Source organism: Sorex fumeus, unplaced genomic scaffold, assembly GCF_029834395.1.
Source record: "Sorex fumeus unplaced genomic scaffold, SorFum_2.1 ptg000098l, whole genome shotgun sequence".
NCBI lineage: Eukaryota > Metazoa > Chordata > Mammalia > Eulipotyphla > Soricidae > Sorex > Sorex fumeus.
The window spans coordinates 40,331,369-40,355,973 of NW_026606155.1; the positions used below are offsets into that span (position 1 = coordinate 40,331,369).

The 24,605-nt window shown below is 41.6% G+C and overlaps 1 pseudogene; it reads right to left on the reverse strand.

Annotated features, from left to right (window-relative positions):
* Positions 1–922: 922 nt before the first annotated feature.
* On the reverse strand, positions 923–1,041 carry LOC130042051 (dolichyl-diphosphooligosaccharide--protein glycosyltransferase subunit 4-like; annotated as a pseudogene).
* Positions 1,042–24,605: the final 23,564 nt, after the last annotated feature.

Below are 24,605 nucleotides of genomic sequence, written 5' to 3' on the forward strand. Positions count from 1 at the left end.
ATCCCCAATCCCTTGAGGCCTGGAGTTTTCAGACACTGATCCCACATACCTGGGTTTTTCATTGGGTTCTGGAGGTTTGAGGCTGCCAGTTTTGGAGTGGGTAGAGGGACATTGCCTACTCCCATCTGAGGCACCCAGGTGAAATCAGCCAGGCGCAAGGTCCGGAGACATCTCTGGGTAAGCTGAGCAGCTTGGTTCCAAGATTCATTTGTGAGTCTTATTTTCATTTTATATATCACCGTAACACTGTCCTCCCGTTGCTCATTGATTTGCTCGAGCAGGTCCAGTAATGTCTCCATTGTGAGACTTGTTGTTACTATGTTTGGCATATCGAATATATGGAATATGTCACGGGTAGCTTGCCAGGCTTTGCCATGTGGGCGAGATACTCTCGGTAGCTTGCTGGGCTCTCCAAGAGGGGCAGAGGAATCGAACCCGGTTCGGCCGGGCTGGCCGCATGCAAGGCAAACGCTCTACCCTCAGTGCTATTGCTCCAGCCCATATATATATATATGTATATATATATATATATATATGGGCTGGCAAACTCCCCGTGGTGTACCTAGTATGCCAAATACCAGTAACAATGATGGGTCTCATTCTCCTAGTCCTGAAAGAGCCTTGAATATGGCACTTTAAATCTCAGGGCTAGGACGAAGAAGATGTTACTGGTGCCTGCTTGAGGCAATTGACGAACAACAGGATGATCGTGATCATGATATATATATATACAAAAGAAAGCAGCCCCCATACTGGGCCCTACTACATGGCAGCCAGCTAATAAAGGTTGTTTGGAAAAATCTAGGTGTAGTTGTTTTTTGTATGTGGTGATGGGTAGGAGGGATGAAATGAAGTGTGAGGGACCCTCACATCCTCCATCTTGCCTCAGACTTGGAGCCCTGGGGCCAAAAAAGCACCACTTTCACTCCTGCTTCTTGGGGTCATTGATGGCCACGACCACGTAGTGGTAGAGAATGATGAGTAGAAGAGCGACACACCCAGCCTGTTGGTGAAGATGGTGAGTTGAATGTCAGTGATCATCCTGATTAGCGGCCGGGTTCCCATGCTTGTTTGTCAACCAGCTCGAGGGAGGAAGCCAGGGCCAGAAGTCCTTATTTTTATTTTTTAAAATGTATTTTATTTACAATTGTGTACATGCCAGATTTCTGGCATATAATTTTCCAACACCAGTCCCATCACCAGTGTCAAATTCCTGCTCCCCACCCCTTAACAAACACAGTTTTAAAATTAATTATTGCAGCTTGGGTCTCATGTTTCAATATTGCTGGCTCTGTGGTTTAGGTATATACATATACCTCTCCTCTACAGCACCTACCTCATGTCTGCCTCTTCTTACTTCTTACTGAGAATCCCCTGAGTGTCTTCCCATGAGCATCCCTGGCCCAGCTCTTTCTTTCTTGGGTGACTTCTGTGGTTTCTTCAGAGACTTTCTGGTGAAAGAACTTCCCCCTGTAACTTCCTTGGCCCTCTATATCTTCAACATCTCCTGGGTGTTGTCAGTTGCTGCTCAGCACTGTACCTGGGGTGGGGAGCCACACCTCTCCCACTAATTTCTAAATCATAAGAAACATTCAGAAATCTCACCCAAAGTCAGCAGAGAGCCAGCCCCCTGCTCCTGGCTCTCAGGTTACTGTACCAGAGCCTGACACCCACAGCAGGGGTTACCAAACACGAGCTCCTTGCTTGTGTGGCAGTTTGAGAATTCACATCACAGTTCTCTCCAATCTTTTCTTTCTGACTAGACTCTGAGTGTGGGTAAGGGGGTTAAGAGCCACTTAACAGCAGGTGGTCCTCCACTCATGAAGATCAAATTAATCAGACAGAAACTTTAGTTCTAAAAGCGTATGGCAAGTACTCTACAGACACATGTATATAAAAATTATGTATATAAAAATTCACATCACAATATATTCTTGAATCATTCTTAAAATAAAATTACAGAAGGTTGGGTTACATATGGCAATGCTCTAAGATATGAGGACTGTGCAGTGCCAGGAGTCACACCAGGGTCAGTTGCTTGTGAGGCAAGTAACTGAACCACTGTACTCTTTCTCTCTCTAGCCCAATGTTTTCCCCCTTTTGGGCCACAACCAGCAGTGCTCAGGAGTGACTACTGGCCCTTTGTTTAGGGATCACTCCCGGTGGTGCTTGGGGAACAATATGGGTGCCAGGGATTGAACCCAAGTCAGCCATATGCAAGGCAAAAGCCCTGCCTGCTGCAAGATTGTTCCAGCCCTCCAGTCTGATTCCTGATTCTTAAACATCTACTTCAAAGTTTTGGTATGGTGGACTGTCCCAGAAAGTTTGGTATCTGAAATTCATTATATCTTCAAGACTCAAACAAAACCTAAGAATCCATTAAACACATGTTTTAGAGTATGAGCTGTATTAATGTAATTACATTTGATTTTCCTATGAATCTCATTTCATGCATAATAATCATTACATTCTTAAAAGTAATAAGCATGTTACAAGGACTACTTCAGTCAGTTTGCTTCAGCTTACATTTAATTAACATGATTTATCTCAGAGGGCATATTTTCATATCATTTAATGATGCAGTGCTTGCGCTTCGTAAAATTACTGTCATATTTCATGTCCACTTCATAAAAGTGAAATAGTAGCTTAAAAGTAGTTCACTAAAGTGTAAATACAGCATGAAAAATAATCTAAATACTTCAATTGATAATAACAAAACAAATATGAAACAGAGATTTAGAATGAATACAGAGCATAAGTCTACTCACCTGGGAAAAATGAGTCTTTTAATATAATGATTTCCACAGGTAACCAAAGCTGGAAATTATGAATAATAAATAATGATACATCTTTGACAGTCACTGTTCCTCATTCATTAGTATCTTCTCTTGCTCAGCATGCTGTTGGCTTCAAAATGTCTGGTAATAGCATGACTCCTCTGTGTAATATTCAAAGCATAGTGATGCTCAAATGAACCAATCATCTGTTCTGTTCTGTTCTGGACCAAAACAGGCAGAACACGAAGTTCTCAAGTTTGAAGATGATGAAATGTACTATTTACAGAAATGACTGTCTCTCCTTCCTATGATTTTTATTTAAAGCAGATACATGTCATGATGTTGTTGAACTATAGTTGCAAAGCAATGATAAGAATTATATTCAGGGTCCAGAAAGATAGTACAACAGTTTGGGTATTTGCCTTGCATGCATCTGACCCGGGTTCAATTCCCAGAAATCCATATGCCCCCTGGAGCCCTGCCAGAAGTGATCCTTGAGTTCAGAGCCAGGAGTAATCTTGGAGCACAGTCAGATATGTCCCCAAAACAACAAAAACAACAAACTAATATTTAGGAAGAGGGATCAGGCTCAGTGGTAGAGTGCATACACTGTCTGTGAGACCTTGAGTTTGATTCCCAGGGCAGGGGGTAAAAATAATCACATTCAGAGAGACGAATGTAAAAGGTATTTGTGAAATCCTGCAGAACCCAGTAAAAAAGTACACAGGGTAGAAGAGCAGTTATCAGTTACATGTACTAGTACTCCACAGAGGAAATCACAGTATGTATCAGGATTTGGATCAATCCTTGGAATAGCTCATTCAGAATGAGTGAGACATTCATTCTCACTTATTCTGAAGTGTCAGGGATCAAACCCAGAGTCTTGCACATTCTGAATCTTTGTCTTCCTTATCCCTGAAAATTTATGATAATCATTTTCTTGGATACCCAAAGTTCTGTGAATCATAATTGTAATAGAAAAAAACAGTATACTGACATCATCAGTGACAAAGCACCAGACAAGTATGTAACAAGAGTGATGTTCTAGGCCTCACTTGAATGCTGATGCACACTGCACTGAATTCAGAGAACATGGTGGTTGGTACATACACACACACACACACACACACACACACACACACACACACCACGTGGCATGGCCTCTTCATTTTCCCCAGAGAATCCTGATGAATGTGAGCCCCTTTGATAACTGCCAACATGGCAGATCCCTTGCCCTGTGGGATGGAATTTTTCAGGCCCAGAAGACATTTCCAGGTACGTCAGTGGCTGACCTGGGTGCAGGATAGGAGCAAGAAAAAGATTCAGTGTTCCCAATGAAATTCTGAAATGCTTAGTAAGCTCTAAGTGAATCTGGTTGGCTTTGACTGTGTCTAAGGTAGAATGAATTCAGGATGTGGCATCTAAGGAAAGCTCAGGAGGAAGAATAGTATGTCTTAAACTGATCCAAAGCTAATTTAAAACACTAGGTATACTAATAACAGACACTAATGAACTCACAGACTAATTTTTGTCGTTGCTATTTTTGAGGGCCTCATCAGGTGGTGTTGTTGAGGGGCATGCAGTACCAGGGATCAAACCCAAGGCCTCACACATGCAATGTCTGTCCTCTACTTCTCAAGTCACAGCTTCTAGTTATCACCTTAGTTGTTGCTGCTATTGCTATTGTTAAGGTGCAGCAAAGGCACTCACTGGGATCAGTGATTGAAAGCAGAGCCCCATATATGCAAGGCATGTACTCTACCACTAAGTCACATTGACCAGTCACTACGTGGTCAATGGTTCAGTGCAAGAGCCCAATGATGAGGTGTTGCCTGGGTCCTACAGTTCTGCGGACCACCACTATTTTCCAACATGGTATTGAAAATCCTAGGCACAAAAACTGGACAAATGAAATAAAAAATGAAAGACACTTCTGTTGAAAAGGAAGAAGCTAAAGGATCACTATTTGCAGATACCATTATAATATATGTAGAAAAGAAGCTAAAGGATCACTATTTGAGGATAATATAATATACATGAAAATTCTGAACATTCCACAAAAAATAATTTCAGAAACAATAAGTCAACTTAGTTATGTAGCAGGCTACAAATTAAATATACAAAAATATAGCTACATTTCTATGTGGAAACAAATGAGCTGAAAAAGAAATTAAAGAGTCCGACCCCACTCATAATTGTATCCAAAAAATTAAGTATCTAGAAATCAATAAAACAAAGGTGAGAGACATATATTGAAAAATGTAAGTCACTACTAAGAAATAGAAGATACAAAGAAATAGGGAACTATTCCATGATCACTGATTGGCAGAATTAACATTGTTAAAAATGACCAGCACACTCAAAGAATTATATAGATTCAATGTCATTCTCATCAAAAATCCAATAAAATTCTTCAAGGATACAGAATAAATACTACTAAAATGTATATGGAAACAAAAAACTCTCCAAATATCCAAGATGATTCTGAGGTGAAATAGGAGGCAATGCATTTTTTGGCTTTAAACTATAACTCAAAGAAATAACAATTAAAATTGTATGGTGATTGAACAAAATCCAACTCTTGGATAAGTGAAATAGAATTGAGAACCTGAAACTGAAAATTCAGATGTATGAAAATTTAATTAATAAAGAAGGAAGCTAGAAGCATCAAATGGAGGAAGAAAAAAAGCCTCTTTAACAGATAATGCTGGAAAAACTAGCCTCATGCAAAGAAAAAAAAAGAAGAAATTGAACTCATATTTCACACTATACACAAAAGTTAATTCAAAATGGGTTCTAGATTTTTGTATTAAATTCAAATCCATAAAAAGCATGGATGAAAGTACAGATAAAACTCACCATATTGTTGACTTCACTGGTATATTTAATGATTTGACTCCATTGGCAAAGAAAATAAAAGCTAAAATAAATCAATTGGACTACATCAAATAATATTGCCACTGAAAAATAAACACCAGCTGAAAAAGGAACCCAATATGTTACTGAAGGAAAGAAAATATTTGTATACTATACATTTGACAAATGATATAATAAAAAAATAAAAAATAAGGAGAGGAACTCAACAGACACTTTATCAAAGAAGGCATACTGATTGCCAAAGCATATGAAAATATGTTTAGGTAGTGGAGAGATTATACACTGAGTAAGACGTTTGCCTTGCATGCAGCCAATGCAGATTCAATCCCTGGTTTTCCATATGGTTCTCTTAGTCCTAACAGTGGTGATTCCTGGGCACAGAACCAGGAGTAAGCCTTGAATACCACTAGGTGTGGCCCCAAAACAAAAACAAGTTAACAAAAAAATTTTAATAGATAATGGTCCCCCAATCCCTGCAAGGAATGATCCCTGAGTACAGAACCAGGAATAAGCCCCAAACACTGCTGGGTTTGGCCCAAAAATCACTTGTTATTAGGAAAATATGAACCAAAATGACACTGAGATGTCACCTCACAGAGTTAGAATGGTCCCTGAAGGTAGAGATGTTGAAAAAGAATGACTGGAAGACTCATAGTTTTCTGGTCAGTCTCCATAGAAAGAATGAAAATGGCCATTTTTTTTTTCTCTTTGGGTCACACGCAGCAATGCACAGTGGTTGCTCCTGGCTCTGCACTCAGGAATTACTCCTGGCAGTGCTCAGGGAACCATATGGGAACCTGGGTTGGCCGCATGCAGGCCACTGTGCTATCACTCCAACCCCTGAAATTAATCATTCTACACTGAAAAGTGATTATAAAACCCAGCTCCCAGAAGAGAACAGCACAGAGTCTCTTGTCCCTAGGCCTGGCTGTCCTCGCTGGGGCCCCTTGGAGGGGGGCGGGTTGAGTTTCCCTCCCCGCTCCAAGCAGAGCCCCAGAAGCCAAAGACCTCCAGAACCAGGTGCAGCCATGCTGAGCCCACTCTCCACATGTCCAGACAAGCTTCATGCATGAAGGAACTGGCAGAGGAACCCAGGCATGTAGGTCCCAGGGCTGAGATCTCCAAGCCTGCTTGGATCAGGTCTGGGCCTTCTCCATCCAGATCCCCCATCTTCCAATAGGTAGACATTACGCCCACCAGCTGATGCCAGCGCCAGGTGGTTCCATCAACAGCCAATACACAGAGACTATAAAACCCAGCTCCCGGAAGCATGCGGCCTCATTTGCAGCCTCATGACATCTTATTATCTCGTTTTTACTTTGGAGAACCTGGCAGGCTACCAAAAGTAACCTGCCTGCACGGCAGAGTCTGGCAAACTTCCCGTGTCGTACTCAATATGCCAAATACCAGTAACAATGATAGGTCTTATTCTTCTAGCTCTGAAAGAGCATTTAATATGGCTCCTTTAAAATCTCAGGGCTAGGAAGAAGGAGACGTTACTGGTGCCTGCTCGAGGCAATCAATGAACAACAGGATGATCGTGATTGTGATCGTGATACTGAAAAATATGTCCCCAAATAAATTGTGAATAAATGAAGATTTCTCAAAAATATTAAAAATGGAACTTCCCTATGACTCCGCTATTCCGCTCCTTGTGACCTCCATTCCAAAACCTCAAAAACAATGTCTCAAAAAGATATATGTATACCCCCCACCTCGTTTTGTTTGTTTGTTTGTTTGTTTGTTTGCTACACCTGACCATGCTCAGAGCTTACTCTTAAGAAGCTCTGCACTTAAGAGACACATAGAGTACCAGGGATTGGACCTGGGTCAGTCGTGTGCACTATAAGCCTACCCACTATACTATCTCTCCAGCCACGGCTCTATGCATATTGAAGCACTAATCTGCAGCACTAATCACATTAGCTAAAAAATGAAAACAACTCAAAATCCCAAAGACAGGTGGGTGCGTAAAGAATTTGTAGAATATTTATACTATGTAGTACTACTCAGCTGTAAGAAAGATGAAATCTTGCCTTTTGCTACAATGTGAATGGAACAAGATAAAGTCATGTTTAGCAAGATAAGTCAAGGACCACAAATACAGGATGATATCACTCAAATGTGTTAATTAAATAGCAAAGCAAGGGAATGGACAGTATCAAATGATAACAAACCCTCAGACTTTGACTATAGAACTGAAATTACCAAGTGGTGAGGGGAGGAATCTTGGGGTGGTGTTTCAGGAGTGGAGAGAGAAGCAAAGTAGAAGTGATAGGATAGTGGTGGAGGGTCTTTAGCATTTTTGTGGTGGTGGAAGTGCAGTGACTTTGAACACCAAAAGCATAAACATTAACACTATTGTAAAACTGTAACCTTAATTCCAACCCAAAAAGTAGAAATCATGGTATACTAGTACAATGGAATACCATGAAGCTGTAAGTAAAGATATCATCATGTCTAGAAGCTAGTACAAGGGTTAGGGCGCATGTTTAGGCAAGGCAAGGCATGTACTCAATCCCAGTTTCATTCCCAGCACTACATTTTTTCTAGCCCAACAACAGCAGGTACGGCCCTAGAGACCCGTGAGCATGCTGCTATAGTCCTGGTGGTCCTCAGAACTGTAGGAGTCAGGCAGCACCACATCCTCGGACTCGCACTCAATTATTGGCAGGGTTGGCTGAGAATTGTTGGGACTGAACTTGAGGTCCCCAACACCATTTAAAAGGTCATCCCTTAAAAAAAAAAAGACTAAATCTTGCCTTTTGCTACAGTTTTAATGGAACAAGGTTGTTAGTCATGTTTAAAAGCAGAAAGTCAAAGTAAAAAGTGACAAATACTGGATGATCTTTCTCACACATGGGGTATAAGAAACAAAATAAGGAATAGTCAATGGCCAATGAAAACAAACCCCTATACTCAGTTAACAAAACTGAGGTCACCACGATGGGTAGGGGTGGTGGTAGAATGAACTAAAAGTAACATTAAGAATAGTGGTGGACAAGAATGGCCGAGATTAGTACCAGGAATTTTACTTCATGGCTTGGAGGCCAACCACACATGCTAGGGGAAAAGGGAGCTCAGATAGAGAAGGGAACACCAAATAAAGTTGTTGGGAGGATCCTCCCAGGATGGGAGAAGCATGCTGAAAGTAGACTATAGACCAAACATGATTGTCACCCATTGCCTCTTCTGCAAACCACAACACCCAATAAGAGAGAGAGAACAAAAGGGAATGCCCTGCCACAGAGGCAGGATTGAATGGGGAGATGGGTGGTGGGAGGGCTACTGGAATCCGTGGTAGTGGGAAATGGGCACTGGTGGAGGGATGGGTATTTGATCATGGTATAATTGAAACCCAAGCACAAAAATTTGTAAGTCTGCAACCGTACCTCGTGATGTCTCACTAATAAAAATTTAAAATAAATAATTAAAATAAAATAAAATGTTTAAGATAAATTTTAATGTAAAAAAAAAAGAATAGTGGTGGAAACTCAATGCCTCTTTTGGAAACCACAGCACCCAAAAGGAGAGAGAGAACAAAAGGAAATGCCCTGCCACAGAGGCAGGGTGGGATGGGGACCCATGGTGGGACCCGTTGTGGTGGAAAAGGGGACTGGTGGAGGGATGGGTATTCGATCATTGTATAACTGAAACCCAAGCACAAAAATTTGTAAGTCTACAACTGTACCTCATGGTGTGTCACTAATAAAAAAAAGAAAAGAAAAAGAATAGTGGTGGAAGGTTTTTGTCACTTTTGTGGTGGTGGTGGAGGTGTACTAACTCTATACACCAAATGCAAAAACCATTAACAGTAGTGTAATCATGTTATCTCTCTAATAATAAAATTAAAGTGAAGAAAATGAGAAAGAAAAGAATCGTGCTATGCTATTTTAAAAACAAAAGGAAAGACAACATTTACTGCTATTCTCAACTTGACTGGAATTTTCAGCTGAGTAGAAATACATGGCAGGAAAATGAAAAAGAAACCTACAGATCAAGCTATGAATTATGTTGATGATTTCACAAAAATTGCACACATTATCACTCTTGTAAATCTGAAGTGATTTCCATACATTTTAAATAACAGCTCCTCCTATCAAGAAATATTTTTATTTGTTTGGTTTTAGGGCCACACCCAGCAATGTTCAGGGCTTACTCCTGGCTCTGCACCCATTCTTACTCAGCGCACAGGGAACCATATAAAATGACAGAGATTAAACCTGGGGCAGCCATGTGTAAGGGAAGCACCTTACCTGCTGTAATGTCTCTCCAGCCCTCTAGCAAAAAATCTTTTGAAAAATTAATTCACCCCAAAATTTCAGACTACATGTGTTCCCAGTTCTGATTAGGGGTCCAATGAGGCCTAAAGTATAGAAAAGTTTGTCTTGTGCACATCTGTGAAATGATCACTTAGAAAAATGTCTTTCTGAGATTATGAGTCAAAGGATCTACTATCCATCTTTATTGATCCTAAAAGCTAGCATATTCCCAAGGTCTTGATATGGGCTCGCAGGGAAATTGTGAATATACTAAAGGCAAGAAGAATATAGCAATCACTATTGTGGTTCCATTTCATTCGCCCAGACATCTCAAGGGAGTATATACATATATATATATATATATATGTACATATATTCAAATCTGAAAATGTTCCTTTCCTTAAAATAAATTAGACCAATTAATAATTAATAGAGACGGAAGCGGTCATTGAAGCCCTAGCCAATCAGGGCATTCAAGCCCAATACATCAAGATCCTCCGTGAGCTGTATTGCGGATTCACTACCAAGATCTCACCATTCTACAAAGAAGTGATCGTTGATGTCAGGAGAGGGGTTCGGCAGGGTGATACCATTTCACCGAAACTCTTCAGTGCCACCCTCGAGAACATCATGCGATGACTGGAATGGGAAGGAATGGGAGTGAAGATAGATGGTCGGCAATTACACCACCTCCACTTTGCTGATGACATTGTTTTAATAACACCAAACATCAGCCAAGCGGCACAAATGCTGGCCGACTTTGACCGTGAGTGTGGAAAGGTCGGACTACAGCTGAATCTTACGAAGACAATGTTTATGAGAAACAGCCTCGTTCCTGATGCCCCATTCGCTCTCAACGGAACGACCATCTCCAAATGCAACAGCTATGTGTACCTAGGTCGAGAGGTCAACATGACAAATGACCTGGCACCCGAGCTGCGCAGGAGGAAGAAAGCGGCTTGGAACGCCTTCAAGAACGTCGAAGAAATAGCTAAGAGGACGAAGAACCTCCAGCTCCAGGCACATCTCTTTGATTCCACTGTTCTTCCTGCATTAACATATGCCTCAGAGACCTGGGCCCTACGCAAACAGGATGAGAATGCTATTCAGGTCTCCCAAAGAAGACTAGAAAGAGCTATGCTTGGAACATCACGTTTCACTCAAATGAGAGAACGAATCCGGAGTTCTGACATCCGTTGACGATCAAGGATCAGGGATGCTGTCTCATTTGCCAAGGTGTCGAAAATCAGATGGGCTGGTCACGTAATGAGATTTAAAGACGACCGCTGGACTAGAGCTGTTACTGACTGGATTCCACGGGATGTCAAAAGACCACGTGGCCGCCCACCTACCAGATGGGCAGACTTCTTCGTGAAGATCATGAACGATCGGTTTGAGGCTCTTCATGATTCCAGAGCGAACAGATGCCATTGGGCTACACTAGCACGCGACAGGGACAAATGGAGACGTTACTGGCGCCCGCTCGAGCAAATCGACGACTAACGGGAAGTTAAGTGATTAAGTGAATAATGAATAGAGATTAAAATAAACAACTCAATAATTAATAGAGATTAAAATAAACAACTCCTGCAATATCTATTGCAGGAATAGATCTATTCCTGCAAGGCCTAGAAACCTGACTTTGCTTATAAGCCCAAGAATAATAATTAGCATGTGTTGAGTGTTTGCTAGGTTCTAAACACCATGCCAAGCACTTCATTTCATTTTAACCTTTGGTTCTAAGTGCTGGTTCATTCTGTCTGCTATAAACCAATACCTTACATTCGGGAGTTTATAAGAGATAGAAATGTATTAATCACAGTGCTCAGGCTTGAAAGCTATAAGGGTGTCAGCATGGCAGAGTTCTGGGGAGATCTCTTTTATAGGAGGCAGACTGCCATCTCTGATTAGATCCCCACAGAGTTTATAGTAGAGAGGAAGTAAAGTCTCTGGATTCTTACAGTAATCCCATTCCTAGCCTCAGCTAATTCTAACTACCTCACCAAACCCATCAGTTAGGAAGAGAAGTCGGGCTAAGAATTAGGCTAGGAGGATAGTGTTTTAACATAGGAATACTGAATGGCTCACACATAACACCTGCTAGCAAGAGAGCAATCAGTTCTCAGTTAAATAAAGGTGAGTGAGTAGCTCTGTGATCTGAGAGTTTCATAGATCCAAATCAAGTATCTTTAACATGTTAAGATTTAAAGGATAGTTGAAATGGGCCTCCCAGAAGAGGCTCACATCTTACCTCCACTGGGCATAAAATGAAACTTGAAGAGGAAAAGAAATCAGTCAACAAGAATTTTGCAATTGGGATTCATTGACATGATATCAAAGGACCAGATAGAAGAAAGAAAAGGTTAACCCGGAGATATCAGCAAGAGCATCAGGGAGCACAGCTAGAATGAAGGGGAGAATTTCTCAGTCATCATAAATTAATAAGCATATTTTCATAAGATCCAAACTCTGGCAGAATGCAGAGAGAAAAGGGCTAAATTTACATTGTATGTCATTTAAATAGATTGCTCTCCAACTATGTGGTAAAGATCGTGTTCCATGGGCTGAGAAATAGCTCAAATGGCCAGAGCTCTGCATGTCTGAGCCCGGGATTAAAAACTGGCTCGTAGGGTCCCCCAACAAGCACTATGCTGAGAATAGCCTCACAGTACTACAGAATGTTGCCCCCACCCCTCCAAAAGAGAGGTGCCCCCTGAGCTCCCACAAACTCTTCTAGGGAAGAATTTAAGGATTTTACTGACACCAAGTTCTTCTACAAACTATCGTAGAATGCTAGAAAGTTTAAAATCTAGCATCAAGAATGACCACTTCTATAAAAATAAATGAATAAGAGAATTTAAAATGGGATTCCATTAGACATCTTATACAGGAGCTATATAAGTTCAGTTATATCAGCTGACTCAGAGAAAAATCTAACAGTGCCTGTGAATTGGATACTTATTAGAGGGCTCAGAGCAATAGTACAGCAGGTAGGGCGCTTGCTTTACACATGGCTGACCCAAGTTTGATCGCCAGCATCTCATGAGCACTGCCAGGAGTAATTCCTGAGCACAGAGCCAGAAGAAAGTCCTGAGCACTGCTAGGTATGGCCCCATAAAACAAACAATCAAAAATCTTTTGTTGATTTATAACTAAAAGTTATTTTCACCTTCTGAAATTAATAATTTATTAAATCTCTCAGGAATGTTCTAGTTGACTTAATTATCTAAAGGAGTTTGCACTGAATGTTTCTTAGAACTTGTTTTCAAAATTATCTGGATCTGCCATTTTTTTAAAATGAGAATTTCATTTAAAACGATCAATTGCATCAAAAACATTTAAAGCTATCCTTGGAGTACAGGGTTTTTTAAGATGTATTTGGCAAATTATATTTCTTCTTAGGCATTCCTTCCTTTTTATTTATTGAAAATAATTTACTGCCATAATTTTTTCTCTTACTTTCTTAATTGCAAGCTATATATGAGCAAGTTAATATTTCCTTTTTTGAAATAAGGTTAAACATCTGTTACTACAAATTGGAATAGGGGTACCTCACAGAACTGTTGGGAAAGCTAGAAAAAGAGCCTTAATGATAACCAAGACCATCCCAAGTAATGCCACAAACGTGTTCTAAAGAGGAAAGAAGAATCACCACTGTCAGCACTGGGAGCAACCTCCTCACACAGAGCACTGGGGACCATCCCTACTCTGCCGGAGAATATGCCTGATTGGTGAGCCGAGGTCACGTGTCCATCCCCAAGCACAAGGGCCACTGGGTAATGAGCAGTTGTGCTGTACTAACTCTTTTGAAGTCCGGAGTCTGGGACATGGCTCTGCCACCTTCCAGAATTTGTGGGGAGACTTTCTGAAGCACAATGGGAGGATTCAGAAGCTAGATGGACTCAAAGAATGGCACAACTCTCTACAGAGAAGTAAAACTCAACATCATTTAGAGAAATTAAAAGCGCAAACCTGGTGCAGAGCACAGACGGCTTAAGAGCAAGTGCTTTGCAGTAAGCAAGTTAATTAAGCTTTAGGAGCCTGCATTTCATCTGCAAATGGAGATAGTGTTGCACTGCTCTCCGAGTACTGTCATGAGGATTAAATGAGTTTAATTCATTAAATGAGTTCTTTCAAGTGCTCGGTAAACCTTAGATATTAAAAAAGTAATTCTTCTTTTCCTTCTTCTTCCTCTCCACTTTTTCACTGCCCCAAATCAACACAGACCTTTCTTCACATATTTAGAATCCTTAAAGTAGTCTCACCTAACATAATTAAAGTATCCTTATGTAGATAAAAATAAATATAGTGCCTCTTTAAAGTCTCAAAGCCTATGAACAATGACTACCTACAGCTTTACATCCCAGAGAGCTGGTGAGTGTCCACTTTGTGGTAACACAGTTCTTACCGACCATCTGTATAGCGCAAGCTGAAATGTTAAGTCAAGTCCTAACACAGGACCTACATACAAAACTGAGCCCGGTGGATAGAAGAGGAAAGCGGGAAATCTGAATATACAAGCATACCAATGGCACAGTAGAGAAGAAAAACATGTGTTGCTGAAATTGTTCTTTCTGCTATGTTGTATAAATACCACAGTTGGTAGTTATGACTTATTTTTCTACCACCTACTCCATGTTCCCTTGGCTTTCCACCAGCATCTCAGTTGATGGAAATGTTTTAACTGATGAGATGAGACATTTCTGTGAGTTCTGAGTCTTGTGTGGTCCTGCTACTATGAAGAGGCTGCAGGATTCCTCTTACTTGACCTCTGTCAGCAACTGTGGTGAAGACAGTCCAGAGTTTTTTTTGAGTCCCATGAAGATTCCTCCTCCCCTCTCACTGCAAGACATGGTGCAGATTGGATTCTCTGAAAACAGATCCTGAGATGAAGTTTGAGGTGCAAGGTGTGTCTGAGAGACAAAGGGAACAGCAGGAGGAGAACTGAGCAGAGGAATTGAACTGCAGTGCCTCAGGCAGTCATGTGGGGGATCTGGGTGGGCACTGCCTGCCACAGTACCACCAACTCTAACTATCCCAGCTAGAGAAACTCAGAAACTCAGAGGACCTGGCAACTGTCTGCTGGCCACACAGCACAGAGCTGGGCATTAAATCCTTTCTCCAGAGGGTTCTCTGTGTGGTTACTCTCGTTTTTCACAATCCCAGTGACCCTTCAGAACCAGGCACTACTACCCATCAACACCATGCATTTTTTGTGTATTCACCCATCAGTAGAAGGAAACCCCACCTTCTGTTCAGTAGAACCAGGGTTGCACCCCCTGGCAGAGCATCTCTGGCCCAGACATTATGCAAAGCCCAGAACTCTGATACTGGGCAACGAAGACGTGGCAGGGTGGATCATAGTATGAGGCTCAGAGGTGCCTTGTCCACCTCCTGTATCATTTGGAGCACAGAGCTCAAAGCACTGTAGGTTTCGGGGAAAACATGAACATGTGTATGTAATAGATGTGATGCTCAGGAAAGCAGTCTGTAGGTAAGTCACATCGAAAAAAAACTGTACATTAAGAACATTCAGGCAAATGTAAATGAAAATGTTCTGCAAAAAAGAAAATTTATTTTACTCATAAAATGATCAATTTCTCCCCCCCCCACTCCTCCCAGTGCTAACTTCTTTTTCCCACCTTACTTTCCACTGCCAGCAAAAATTATGTATTTTATCAATCCACAAGCTTGGTATTGAATTTTACAAAGTAATACACACCTGCACTATTAACCTCAAGTTAATATCACATAATGTTCCCTAGAAATACTGGTTTTCTAATGAGATAACTAGAGGTTATGAAATTATCCCAGGAGGAGGCAATAGAGATATGAATATGAAACCTTTTCATTAATGAATAAGGAAAGTTAAATAAATGTGCCCATCAAGGGCCCTGAGCTCTTAGTCTCATTAAGAAAAATTCACAATAGCCTAAAGAGTTAAGCCATAATACACGGGTGGATAGAGTTCTGTGCCATGGAAGATGAACAATTCTGAGGTCTGTAGGATTAAAATGAATAAATAGGGCCCCAGAGAGAGTTCGAGTGATCCTGCACATGCTTAGTATGTATAACACCCTTAATTCCAGCCCTGACAACATGCTGCCCACCTTCACCCCAAAACATTACCAGGTGTAGGTCTAGTGGCCCTCAAACACCACAAGGTATGTCCTCTTTCAAAACAAAATAAGGGGGCAGGAGATGCCTCAGTGGTTAAAGCACCTGCCATGCAACCATGTGGCCATGAGCTCTGGTCACATGGAGAAAGCAATCCTGCCTCTCTGCCACCTGCTGACTCCATGAACAGGCAGGCTCTGGCTACTCCACAGTGGGGTATGTATGAGAACTGCGGCTCAGAGTAGGAGTGTGGAGGTACCGAAACTGATGTGTGAGCCCTGGTGAACACCACAATCAAATGTGAACCAAATGTGTCACTGTAACCACAGCATCAACATGGGGGGGGGGGGGGGGAGGAGGGAGGATAGAGTGGGAGACAAAAACTTTAATAATAAATAAAATAATTGTAATTTTACTTACTGCAGTTTTTTGTTTTTCCACTGGGCCACATCCAGCTGTGCTCAGGGAACACTACTGTCTGAGCTCAGGGACTGTATGTGGTATGTGGTGTGGGGATTGAACCTGGGTTCACTAAATGCAAGGCAAGTATGTTAACCCCTAAACTATTTCTCTGACCCCTAACTACTGCAAATTTTTTTCTGTTTGCTTTTGGGTCGCACCCCCCAAAATGGTATTGCTCAGGGGTTACTCCTGATTCTTCACTCAGAAATAACCCCTGGTGATGCTCAGGGGACCATATGGAGTGCCAGGGATTGCCTTGCTAGGGGCGCAAGGCAAATGCCTTACCCACTGTACTGTCTCTCCAGCAGCAACTTACTGCAATTTTTAACAGACTCCTTAAATCTTTTTTGAATTTACCAAAACTTCTATTTTCCATTTGCATTAGAGCACTGTTCAGAAACTCAACACTTTCTATATGTCAAACCAAGATACTATAAAATATTGTCTCCCCCATAAGGAGTTTGCAAACCCACAGTAAATAAAAGTAAAGAAAAGTAAATAAAAAGCTTGAACAATGCTCCTGTAAAGAGCCACACAGGTGGCCTGAAGGAGGTCCCCAGAGGCAGTCAGGAAAAAGGCATGCCTCTTAAGCCAAGACGCAGAGCTAGGTAGAACTGCTTGAGAACATGCCAAGCAATTCTTATCACTCCTTCTTGATCTTTCTGTTTTCATGGTCCTTCTGAGGACATGGGACTTCACTTTCCTCCATCTCCACCACATTCTCTGCCCTACACATTGGACTACTCACATCACTTTAGATAGATCAACTTCACTATTTTTCACTTTCAGTTACAATAAAAAGATTATACATAAGGAATGCTTTGGCACGTGATAATTGATCTTCCTCTCTTCCCCCACCCCTTCTTTTTGATGTTTAGGCCATACATGGTGGTGTTCAGGGCTTACTCCTGGTAAGCTCAAGGGACCATATGGGATGTCAGGGATTGAAACCGGCTTGACTGCATGCAAGGCAAGCACCCTACATGCTGTCCTATCACTCTTGCCCTCTTCCGCGCTCTCTCTCTCTCTCTCTCTCTCTCTCTCTCTCTCTTTGCTTTTTGAGTCACACCCAGCCGATGCTCAGGGAATACTCCTGGCTCTGCACTCAGGAATCACTCCTGGTGGTGCTTGGGGACCATATGGGGTGCTGGGAATTGAACCCGGGTCGGCTGCGTGCAAGGCAAATGCCCTACCCACTGTGCTATTGCTCCAGCCCCTCTTCTTCTCTTTTTTGATGATCATTTTCCTCCTATCTTTGTTCCTTCCATCCCACCCTCCTTTCCTTCTTTCCATCTCTCTTTTCCTTTTCTTTCCCTCCTTCCCTGGCTGCCTTGCTTGCTTGCTTTCTATTTTCCCATCCTTCTTTCCCTCCTTCCTTACCCCCTCCCACCTTCCTTCCTTCCTCCTCCTTCTCATAATGAAAAATATTAAGCACATGTAAAGTTTGATGACTTATGAGAAAGAAAAATAAGATAGACTCAAAAGAAAATGGAAGTATAATCAATTGTGCAAGCTTCTTGGAATGTTGGGGGATATGGAAGTCAAAATCCAAGCAGAATAATCATCCGCAGCTGGAGGAGAAACACTGCTATCATCCCGGTAAGGAAAAGGTGGCAGGAATGGGGGCAGCCACTGGAGGTTTGTAAGACACCACTTTGCTTGGTAGAGGCACTGGGTGGGAGGGCATGCTGAAGGAGTGAGGGTGGTGGCTGTAGAATCCAGAAAACAGGAAAGGACTGAAATAGTCCTCAGACAGAGTCAGAATTAGTAGTGATATTAGCAGAAACTATATCATCAGATTGTCAGATATGAAGGACCTATTTGAAGTCAATAATCATCTGAGTTTTTCTGGTGGATCTCGGAGGAAACAGAAACTTGTGCTCAACTACAATTCGGTTTTACCAAGTAGGAACAATGAATAGATGAGGGGTTATATAATTGCCCAAGCTTGTAACTAAAACAATGAATCATTCTGTCTAAGATGGATAAAGGGAACTAAAAGCAGCAAAAGCCCGATAGATTAGAAATAAACAGAAGGCACCAAGGACTGGAATTCCAGTAAAGTTGGAAAGTGGTTGTAATGGGACTGGTCAAAAGCTGTATCAGCATTTCTCAAAGAGTTTTTTGAAGAATATTGCCAGGTAAATGGCTCTTGCACTGAGAATATGTCATTCAGAAGATATCTTGCATTATATGAACTATGTTACTGTGCTGAATCGTTGAATTACTAACCCACCACCCCTTTTTATTTTGCATAACAGCAGTTAACATTTTTCTAAACCAGTGTTTTGCCAAATATCTTTTAGTAACTCTGCATGTCATGTGCTGAAGCTCTCAAACTACTGGAATTAAGCAAGAAATTATCATCATAGGATATTAATTTTTATATCTGGTTTAATATGTTTCAATAGCAATGGATTCTTTTTCTGTTAAATATGTATAAATGTTTGACATACGATTAAAAGGTCAAAGAGGGTGTGGCTCAGGAGGTTAATGCTGCGAGGTTTATTTTGTTCTTCTCAGAAAGTAAATAAAGGACAACACTGTTGTGTTGAGTAATTAAAGTCCAAACTTAACCTCTAAGGTTACAATCTTAATTTGTATTACTATACCAATTTTGGTCGTTATACAGTCTTCTATTATTGCTAATTATACCCCAGCTACACAAAAGACAATGAATAAGACAAGTTCTGATGTTTATCACATTGCGTATTTCTGTTCTTAAATCAGTAAACCTCCTATCTATCAGATACAAGAAAAAAATTAAACACCTTAAATTTTGGTAAATAGAAAAGTTCTATGGTTTCTTTCACTTTGTTTTTTATACATTCAATGATAATTTTTTTAAGTAGCTGTCTGAAGACTTGGGAAGATTGTTCAGAGGGCTGAAGCACATTCTTTGCTTCAGGATCCCTGAGTGTAATCCCTGGTACTACAGAGTTCCCTGAGCAAAACCAGGCATGGCCCCCCTCCAAAAATAACTATCTGATATAAGCAGAATTCATGATTTTGCTGTGCATCTCTAAAGGACTATTCACACCCACCTCATTGGCATTAGGCTTAGACAATATAGCACACTGTTCTCCCATTGTTCATGGATTTGCTCGAGCGGGTCCAATAACATCTCCATTTTGAGACTTTTGTTACTGTTTTTGGCATATCGAATACATCACGAGGAGCTTGCCAGGCTTTGCCCGGTGGGTGAGATACTCTCAGTAGCTTGCCAGGCTCTTCGAGAGGGGATGAGGAATCGAACCCGGCTCGGCCAGGCTGGCCGCGTGGCCCTATCGCTGTGCTATCGCTCCAGCCCAGCCAATATAATGTAAATGTAAATGGAGGTGACATGTTAAATATGTCTATGTATATTTACTTATACTTACTCAGAGGCAGAAACCTTAATCCATTGCCTGGTTCACTATGACCTATTTCCTTCTGCCCCCAAATTGGCTGCATTCCAGATAGGAGTGGCTTTGTCAGCCTTAATCCATAAATGAAATGATTCAGAGAGGAGTCCCAGCTAATCCTGAGAGAGCACACAAGGCATGAGCCAGAAATTCCATGATTTTGGAAGGGTCCTTATTACCGCAACTTAACGCAGATGGTGCTGACTGCTACAGAAATCCTGTTCTCCACACTAGACTCATTTCCCAAAACTGAGAACTGTTAATGAACAGAAGTAGAAGTTATCACCAGACTCATACAACTTCCTCTTTTGAATATATCCAACAATAATGACAAATTGGCAACATCTCTTCTGCAAGTCTAACGGACTTTGGAGAGTGTCTTTAGTCATATCTCAGTTGTTTCTGAAGCTGTGTTCTTACCCAGAAATACAGGTACCATATTTATTGGTGTAATACAACCTGCATTACCATTTTTGGCTTTTTTCTCATTCTATATAGTAGGCATTACTTTCCCCCCCCCCTTTCAAATTCCTTTTTTAAAATGAGTCTTGTTGATTCATACCATGGCATTTCTTGAACCCTCTCCTGTAGGTATAGAGGGGATTACTGTACATGTATAATTTTTTTTTTCATTTTGGAAAATCATCTGACTTTTGTGGGCACTTTGTTAGATTCTTTTTAGAAATTAGTAATTATCAGGCACATGGGCTGGAGCGATAGCACAGCGGTAGGGTGTTTGCCTTGCACGCAGCCAACATGGCCGACCCGAGTTCGATTCCTCCGCCCCTCTCGGAGAGCCCGGCAAACTACCGAGAGTATTCTGCCCGCATGGCAAAGTCTGGCAAGCTACCTGTGATGTATTCAATATGCCAAACACAGTAACAAGAAGTCTCACGATGGAGACGTTACTGGACCCGCTTGAGCAAATCAATGAACAATGGGAGGACCGTGACCGTGACCATGCAGGTACATGTTTCCTACAAAATATTCCATTTATGTCTTTTTTTCTCAGTTCAAACTTCAAATGGATGCTTAAATTGAAGAACAATGTAAGCACTACTTTATTTCTAAATTTTGTCCTATATAATCCCATACTCACTTTTCATACATTACTTTTTTTAATGATTTATGGCCCTCATCAAATAAATAGGCGTTTGCATAAAGAGAAATAGTATAGCAGGTAAGTCACTTGTCTTGCGGGCAACTGACCACATGTGGTCCCTGAGTCTATCAGGAATGATCTCTGAATAGAGTCAGGAGTAAGCCCTGAGCACAGATGGGTGTGGCCCTCAAAGAAAAATAAAACAGACACATGGATAGGTATGGAATAAGGGGGCAGACCACATCTGACTGCGCTCAGGAGTTATTCCTGGTGCTCAAAGGATCATATAGGCAATGTCAAGGATCGAATCAAGGTAGGTCACATGTAGGGTAAGCACCTTAAGCACTATACTATCTCTGTGGCCCCAAGTAGGCATTCATAGTTAATATACCCTGGAATGAACAAATGAGCTCACCAAAATATGTAAGTAATTACTTTATTCTATCTTATTTACTGATAAGAAGAAGAGAAGAAAATGTTTCTCTCAGTGAAGCTCTCCTCAGAGAACTGTCAGAAAAATCTTTAGTGAAAGATGAGCATCTTTTAGTTATGAGAATTGCCCTTTGGGGATGGTTTTTAGAGCAAATAAAATAGAGGATTTTGCATCAAAAAGGCATAAGACTGCTTGGAATTGAAGCAGAATAATCCAGAGGAAGCAGGGAAGGGCCTAAAAAGATGCTCATGGGGATCCAGGCAAAAGGCTGGTTGAGGAAGCTTAGAAGAGGTAACACAGTAAGTTCCCTGGAGGGTGGACCTTTGCAAAGTGAGATGAAGTCAGGGATTCAGCCTGGCTATAGAGTGTATACTTATATATCTGAAGTCCTAATTTGATCCCTAGGACTATCAAAACAGAGAAACTATCAAAAAAGCTCTAAAAAGTGAGATCATTAAATATGCAGTTGCAAGTGTTTTGCCTCACTGTTTCGCAATGTGGTGCTCCTAAAACACACGCACACACACATACAAACAGACACACAGACACACACACACACAGACATACACACACACAGACAAACACACACACTTTCTACATTGCCCAAATCTTCAGTAAAGTCTGCAGCAGAGAGTCATGAACAAGGCGCTCTAAAAACTCCTCATAAGGACTCCACAAAGTAAACACAGTAACACTGTAGCAGTGTCCTCCCATTGTTCATCCATTTGCTGGAGCAGCCCAGTAAGGTCTCCATTGTGAGACTTTATTGTTACTGTGTTTGGCATATCGAATACATCACGGGTAGCTTGCCAGGCTTTGCTGTGCCGGCGAGATACTCTTGGTAACCTGCCAGGCTAGTATAGTTTTAAATTTTTATTTATTTATTTATTTATTTATTTTGGGTTTGGGGCTCCAATTGACAGTGCTCAGGGTTTACTCCAGGCTTTGCACTTAGGAATTACTGCTTGTGGCGCTCAGGGAACATATGGGATGCCGGGGATCAAACCCAGATGGACTGCATGCAAGGCAAACATCCTCCTCCACTGTACTACTGCTCTGGCCCCTGTCACAGTATAATAAAGAAACAAGGAATGCAGAAGGCCAAACACAGAGCAGAGAACAACAGTGGCAGAGGGAATGGAATACAGCCCCCTTCCAAATGAACTGCCAGTTACAAAATCTCATTGATTTATGACTGAGCTACTTACTGTATAAGGGGTGAGGATTTGTGGTGATTTTTATTTCATCATAAGGAAACAGATGAACTAAACAAGCTAGGCAAGTTGGAAACTTCTAGTGCCAGACATCTGGCTCAAATGCCTAGTGATGTCAGGTGGGTGTCTTGGTTCACTGTCGGTGAGTGGTCTATAAGTCACAAGTGACTGTGCAAAAATGGTTCATTGGCACCATGCCTGAAAAAATGTCACCCCCACAATAATGCAGGAAGCTCTGACTTTGGCCTCCTGCTCATTATCTGCTGTGCAATGATAATGAGTCTGCTGCTTGAGGGCTTTAGAGGGATGCGGAAGGGAAAAGTGTGCTTTGAGGCCCTGCTGAGTCATAAGACAGAGGGGCACTGACCTGCCTCTAACATGTGCACTTGAATCAGGGACAATTTCCATTTCCAATCAAGTAGAGACAGGTTGCTAAGGAAGGCCAGCTGAGTATCCAGAGACAGAGACCTAAGAATGCAGCCTGCCACCAAGGAGGCAGGTAGGGAGAGCGAGCTAGTGCAGTCCCTCCTGTCTTTCCCCTTTGAGCTGTTCTATAAGCCAACTGCTCCTGAGACTTTAGTGCTGCTGCTGATTCCCATCAGGCAGGAATTATACTGAACACAATTATTGTGACTGAAAGGCAGTCTCTGGATGCCAAGTGAATCCACAGCCTTCCACTTTGCAAGGGATAGGCAATTCCTAAAGGAGGTTCAGCAATGCAATAGAGGATGAGGTTAAATATAACACAGCCTATAATGAATAAAGTGTCATGGAAGGATATTCTGAAGGCAAATAGCTGTGTCTTGCAAGATCAAGAAGGGCTCCCCACAAAGATGATATCTGAAGCTCAGAGAAAATATCCATCTAGGCTACTAGGGGAGAATGTCCCCACTTGGCATAACTCTAAGAGCAATAAGAAGTTAGTGTTCTTTCAGAGCCTAAGAGCATGATTTAGAAACATAAAAAGGGAGGTTTTTTTGTGGGAATTTTTTTCTGGGGGAGTTAGGGGCACACCTGGCATTGCTTAAGGGTAAACTAATTCCTACTTTGCACCACGGAATCATTCTTGGTGGGGCTAAGGGCAAGGCAAGTACCCTACCCACTGTATTATCTCTCCTGCCCCTTGAAACCTAAGAAAGATTTTAATTATTGTTGTTTTATATGACTTTTTTTAATTTCATTGAGGCTCAGAGATTTGTATTTTATTCTGTACCCAGTGGGAAAAGGATGGCAGATTTTGCAAGATGGTCTATGTTGTAGAAATGGATCTGCAAGTTACAGGCTCAATCAATTATTGAAGCTCTTCTTGTGCCCAAGACACCCTGCCAAGCACCACAGGGCAAAAGGGAAGCCCACACTCCTTATTCCAAGACACTACACTCAATTTAATAGATAATGCACAGGCGCAGAATCATAGAGAGCACTTGGGAAGAGAATAACATAAGCAAACTGTCTGCAGAAAGTCAAGAAAAGAAGGCCAATTAGGAGAGGCTGATTGGAGAAAGTGAACTGGGGGAAAGCCCCAAATATAGTTTAGGATTAGAGTTAGAGCTTGAAGGGAAATGGACATTGTGGGTTGGAGCTGGAGGAAGGAGGGAGGGACAGAAGCAGCAGGAACTAAGGTTGGTAGGGCAGTAGGCTTCGATCCTGGAGTACTGAGTCAGTGTTTGGAAATTAAAGGGTATGGACAAAGGCCCTAATGCTGCAGACAAACCCACCTATAACATCCTATCAGCCACTTCCTTTCCCTAAATGGACAGTCAGCATTTCCTCAAAAGATTCAATGTATTTATTCTTTTCAATACAACTGATCCTGAGACTACAGAAAAACAGAAAGCTGAGGCTAATACACACCTCTGTCCTCTGGGAAATAGCACAAGTTCATAAACTTGGAAATTTCCCAAACATTAAAGGTAAAGGTAAAGGCCCTCCCGTTGATCGTCGATTTGCTCGAGTG